Here is a 6,726-nt window from a genome sequence, read left to right on the forward strand (position 1 = left end):
TTGCATAATATCATAGTCATAGGAACATGTATAAGTCATGAAGAAAGCAATAGCAACATACTAAACGATCGGGTGCTAAGCTAATGGAATGGGTCATGTCAATCAGATCATTCATCTAATGATGTGATCCCGTTAATCAAATAACAACTCTTTTGTCCATGGTTAGGAAACATAACCATCTTTGATTAACAAGCTAGTCAAGTAGAGGCATACTAGTGACACTCTGTTTGTCTATGTATTCACACATGTATTATGTTTCCGGTTAATACAATTCTAGCATGAATAATAAACATTTATCATGATATAAGGAAATAAATAATAACTTTATTATTGCCTCTAGGGCATATTTCCTTCAAATACCTAGTTCAATCACGTTACCGGCAAGTCTCTTTACTCGTTCTGTAATACATCATCCCGCAACTAAATCATTAGTAGCAATAATTGCAAGGCTTAAGTGATGTGCATTACCGACAGGTCCCAAAGATACCTCTCTGACATTCGGAGTGACAAATCCTAATCTCGAAATACGCCAACCCCACAAGTACCTTTGGAGACACCTGTAGAGCACCTTTATAATCACCCAGTTACGTTAACGTTTGGTAGCACACAAAGTGTTCCTCCGGTAAACGGGAGTTGCATAATCTCATAGTCGTAGGAACATGTATAAGTCATGAAGAAAGCAATACCAGAATACTAAACGATCGTGTGCTAAGCTAACGAATGGGTCATCTCAATCACATCATTCTCCTAATGATGTGACCCTGTTAATCAAATGACAACTCATGTCTATTGTTAGGAAACATAACCATCTTTGATCAACGAGCTAGTCAAGTAGAGGCATACTAGTGACAATCTGTTTGTCTATGTATTCACACATGTATTATGTTTCCGGTTAATACAATTGTAGCATGAATAATAAACATTTATCATGATATAAGGAAATATATAATAACTTTATTATTGCCTCTAGGGCATATTTCCTTTAGTCTCCCACTTGCACTAGAGTCAATAATCTAGATAACACAGTAATGATTCTAACACCCATTGAGCCTTGGTGCTGATCATGTTTTGCTTGTGGAAGAGGCTTAGTCAACGGGTCTCCCACCTGGACTAAATCCCGGATAGAATTGAAGCGTCTCTTGATGTGCTTGGTTCTCTTGTGAAATCTGGATTCCTTCGCCAAGGCAATTGCTCCAGTATTGTCACAAAAGATTTTCTTTGGACCCGATGCACTAGGTATGACACCTAGATCGGATATGAACTCCTTCATCCAGACTCCTTCATTTGCTGCTTCCGAAGCAGCTATGTACTCCGCTTCACATGTAGATCCCGCCACAACGCTTTGTTTAGAACTGCACCAACTGACAGCTCCACCGTTCAATGTAAACACATATCCAGTTTGCGATTTAGAATCGTCCGGATCAGTGTCAAAGCTTGCATCAACGTAACCATTTACGATGAGCTATTTGTCACCTCCATAAACGAGAAACATATCCTTAGTCCTTTTTAGGTATTTCAGGATGTTCTTGACCGCTGTCCAGTGATCCACTCCTAGATTACTTTGGTACCTCCCTGCTAGACTTATAGCAAGGCACACATCAGGTCTGGTACACAACATTGCATACATGATAGATCCTATGGCTGAAGCACAGGGAACATCTTTCATTTTCTCTCTATCTTCTGCAGTGGTCGGGCATTAAGTCTTACTCAACTTCATACCTTGTAACACAGGCAAGAACCCTTTCTTTGCTTGATCCATTTTGAACTTCTTCAAAACTTTGACAAGGTATGTGCTTTGTGAAAGTCCAGTTAAGCGTCTTGATCTATCTCTATAGATATTTGATGCCCAATATATAAGCAGCTTCACCGAGGTCTTTCATTCAAAAACTCTTATTCAAGTATCCCTTTATGCTATCCAGAAATTCTATATCATTTCCAATCAACAATATATCATCCACATATAATATTAGAAATGCTACAGAGCTCCCACTCACTTTCTTGTAAATACAAGATTCTCCAAAAGACTGTACAAAACCAAATGCTTTGATCACACTATCAAAGCGTTTATTCCAACTCCGAGAGGCTTGCACCAGTCCATCAATGGATAGCTGGAGTTTGCACACTTTGTTAGCTCCCTTTGGATTGACAAAACCTTCCGGTTGCATCATATACAACTCTTCTTCCAGAAATCCATTCAGGAATGCAGTTTTGACATCCATTTGCCAAATTTCATAATCATAAAATGCGGCAATTGCTAACATGATTCAGACAGATTTAAGCATCGCTACTGGTGAGAAAGTCTCATCGTAGTCAGTCCCTTGAACTTGTCGAAAACCTTTCGCAACAAGTCGAGCTTTGTAGACAGTAACATTACCGTCAACGGCAGTCTTCTTCTTGAAGATCCATTTATTCTCAATTGCTTGTCGATCATCGGGCAAGTCAACCAAAGTCCATACTTTATTCTCATACATGGATGCCATCTCAGATTTCATGGCCTCAAGCCATTTTGCGGAATCTGGGCTCACCATCGCTTCTTCATAGTTCGTAGGTTCATCATGATCTAGTCGCATGACTTCCAGAACAGGATTACCGTACCACTCTGGTGTGGATCTTACTCTGGTTGATCTACGAGGTTCAGTAGCAACTTGATCTAAAGTTCCATGATCATCATCATTAACTTCCTCACTAATTGGTGTAGGCGTCACAGAAACCGGTTTCTGTGATGAACTACTTTCCAATAGAGGAGCAGGTATAGTTACCTCATCAAGTTCCACTTTCCTCCCCTCACTTCTTTCGAGAGAAACTCCTTCTCTAGAAAGGATCCATTCTTAGCAACGAATGTCTTGCCTTCGGATCTGTGATAGAAGGTGTACCCAACAGTCTCGTTTGGGTACCCTATGAAGACACATTTCTCCGATTTAGGTTCGAGCCTATCAGGTTGAAGCTTTCTCACATAAGTATCGCAGCCCCAAACTTTCAAAAACGACAACTTTGGTTTCTTGCCAAACCACATTTCATAAGACGTCGTCTCAACGGATTTCAATGGTGCCCTATTTAACGTGAATGCGGCCGTCTCTAAAGTATAACCCCAAAATGATAGCGGTAAATCTGTAATAGACATCATAGATCGCACCATATCTAGTAAAGTACGATTACGACGTTCGGACACACCATTACGCTGTGGTGTTCCAGGTGGCGTGAGTTGCGAAACTATTCCGCATTGTTCTAAATATAGACCAAACTCGTAACTCAAATATTCTCCTCCACGATCAGATCGTAGAAACTTTATTTTCTATTTACGATGATTTTCAACTTCACTCTGAAATTCTTTGAACTTTTCAAATGTTTCAGACTTATGCTTCATTAAGTAGATATACCCATATCTGCTTAAATCATCTATGAATGTGAGAAAATAACGATATCCGCCACGAGCCTCAACATTCATCGGACCACATACATCTGTATGTATGATTTCCAACAAATCTCTTGCTCTCTCCATAGTACCGGAGAACGGCGTTTTAGTCATCTTGCCCATGAGGCACGGTTCGCAAGTACCAAGTGATTCATAATCAAGTGATTCCAAAAGTCCATCAGTATGGAGTTTCTTCATGCGCTTTACACCGATATGACCTAAACGGCAGTGCCACAAATAAGTTGCACTATCATTATCAACTATGCATCTTTTGGCTTCAACATTATGAATATGTGTATCACTACTATCGAGATTCATCAAAAATAGACCACTCTTCAAGGGTGCATGACCATAAAAGATATTACTCATGTAAATAGAACAACCATTATTCTCTGATTTAAATGAATAACCGTCTCGCATCAAACAAGGTCCAGATATAATGTTCATGCTCAATGCTGGCACCAAATAACAATTATTTAGGTCTAATACTAATCCCAAAGGTAGATGTAGAGGTAGCGTGCCGATCGCGATCACATCGACTTTGGAACCATTTCCCACACGCATTGTCACCTCGTCCTTTGCCAGTTTTCGCTTAATCCGTAGTCCCTGTTTCGAGTTGCAAATATTAGCAACAGAACCAGTATCAAATACCCAGGTGCTACTGCGAGCTCTAGTAAGGTACACATCAATAACATGTATATCACATATACCTTTGTTCACCTTGCCATCCTTCTTATCCTCCAAATACTTGGGGCAGTTCCGCTTCCAGTGACCAGTCTACTTGTAGTAGAAGCACTCAGTTTCAGGCTTAGCACCAAACCTGGGTTCCTTCTCCTGAGCAGCAACTTGCTTGCTGTTCTTCTTGAAGTTCCCCTTCTTCTTCCCTTTACCCTTCTTGAAACTGGTGGTCGTACTGACTGCTACGTCTTGAGCTTGCGTTGGTTTTCCCCGAAGAGGAAGGGATGATGCAGCAGAGTAGCGTAAGTATTTCCCTCAGTTTTTGAGAACCAAGGTATCAATCCAGTAGGAGCCCACGCTCAAGTCCCTCGTATCTGCACAAAGCGATAGCTACTCGCAACCAACGCGATTAGGGGTTTTCAATCCCTTCACGGTCACTTACGAGAGTGAGATCTGATAGATAATATTTTTGGTATTTTTGGTATAAAGATGCAAAGTAGAAAGTAAAAGCAAAGTAAAAAAGCAAAGCAAGATTAAAGTGATGGAGATTGATATGATGAGAATAGACCCGGGGGCCATAGGTTTCACTAGTGGCTTCTCTCAAGAGCATAAGTATTCTACGGTGGGTGAACAAACTACTGTTGAGCAATTGACAGAATTGAGCATAGTTATGAGAATATCTAGGCATGATCATGTATATAGGCATCACGTCCGTGACAAGTAGATCGAAACGATTCTGCATCTACTACTATTACTCCACTCATAGACCGCTATCTAGCATGCATCTAGAGTATTAAGTTAAAAACAGAGTAACACCTTAAGCAAGATGACATGATGTAGAGAGATAAATTCATGCAATATGAAATAAACCCCATCTTGTTATCCTCGATGATAACAATACAATACGTGCCTTGCTGTCCCTTCTGTCACTGGGTAAGGACACCGCAAGATCGAACCCAAAGCTAAGCACTTCTCCCATGGCAAGAACTACCAATCTAGTTGGCCAAACCAAATGGATAATTCGAAGAGACTTGCAAAGATAACCAATCATACATAAAAGAATTCAGAGAAGATTCAAATATTATTCATAGATAGACCTGATCATAAACCCACAATTCATCGGTCTCAACAAACACACCGCAAAAAGAAGATTACATCGAATAGATCTCCACAAGAGAGGGGGAGAACTTTGCATTGAGATTCAAAGAGAGAGAAGAAGCCATCTAGCTACTAACTATGGACCCGAAGGTCTAAGGTAAACTACTCACACTTCATCGGAGAGGCTAGGATGATTTAGAAGCCCTCCGTGATGACGGCCCTCTTCCGGCGGAGCTCCGGAACAGGCCCCAAGATGGGATCTCGTGGATACAGAAAGTTGCAGCGATGGAATTAGGTTTTTGGCTCCTGTTCTGATCGTTTGGGGGTACATGTGTATATATAGGAGGAGGAAGTACGCCGGAGGAGCAACGAGGGGCCCACGAGGCGGGGGGGGGGCGCCCCCACCCTCGTGACCGCCTCTTTTGTTCCTTGGAGTAGGGTCCAAGTCTCCTGGATCACGTTCGGTGAGAAAATTATGTTCCCGAAGATTTTATTCCGTTTGGACTCCATTTGATATTCCGTTTATCCGAAACACTGAAATAGTCAAAAAACACCAATTCTGGGATGGGCCTCCGGTTAATAGGTTAGTCCCAAAAATAATATAAAAGTGGAAAAGAAAGCCCAATATAGTCCAAAACAGTAGATAATATAGCATGGAGCAATCAAAAATTATAGATACATTGGAGACGTATCACTGACCATCAACACTTGATGCTCCTTCTTGATTTCTACCTCCGCAGCCTTTAGCATTGCGAAGAGCTCGGGAATTGTCTTATCCATCCCTTGCATATTATAGTTTATCATGAAGCTCTTGTAGCTTGGTGGCAGTGATTGTAGAACTCTGTCAATGACACTATCAACCGGAAGATTAACTCCCAGCTGAGTCAAGTGATTATGGTACCCAGACATTCTGAGTATATGTTCACTGACAGAACTATTCTCCTTCATCTTGCAGCTATAGAACTTATTGGAGACTTCATATCTCTCAATCCGGGCATTTGCTTGAAATATTAACTTCAACTCCTGGAACATCTCATATGCTCCATGACGTTCAAAACGTCGTTGAAGTCCCGGTTCTAAGCCATAAAGCATGGCACACTGAACTATCGAGTAGTCATCAACACACGACTACCAGGCATTCACAATGTCTGCAGTTGCTGGCGCAGGTGGTACACCCAGCGGTGCTTCCAGGACGTAACTCTTCTGTGCAGCAATGAGGATAATCTTGAAGTTACGGACCCACTCCGTGTAATTGCTACCATCATCTTTCAACTTTGCTTTCTCAAGGAACGCATTAAAATTCAACGGAACAACAGCACGGGCCATCTATCTACAATCAAACATAGACAAGCAAGATACTATCAGTTACTAAGTTCATGATAAATTTAAGTTCAATTAATCATATTACTTAAGAACTCCCACTTAGAAAGACATCCCTCTAATCTTCTAAGTGACCACGTGATCCAAATCAACTAAACCATAACCGATCATCACGTGAAATGGAGTAGTTTTGAATGGTGAACATCACTATGTTGATC

The sequence above is a fragment of the Triticum urartu genome, chromosome 3, assembly GCF_003073215.2.
Source record: "Triticum urartu cultivar G1812 chromosome 3, Tu2.1, whole genome shotgun sequence".
Classification (NCBI taxonomy): domain Eukaryota; kingdom Viridiplantae; phylum Streptophyta; class Magnoliopsida; order Poales; family Poaceae; genus Triticum; species Triticum urartu.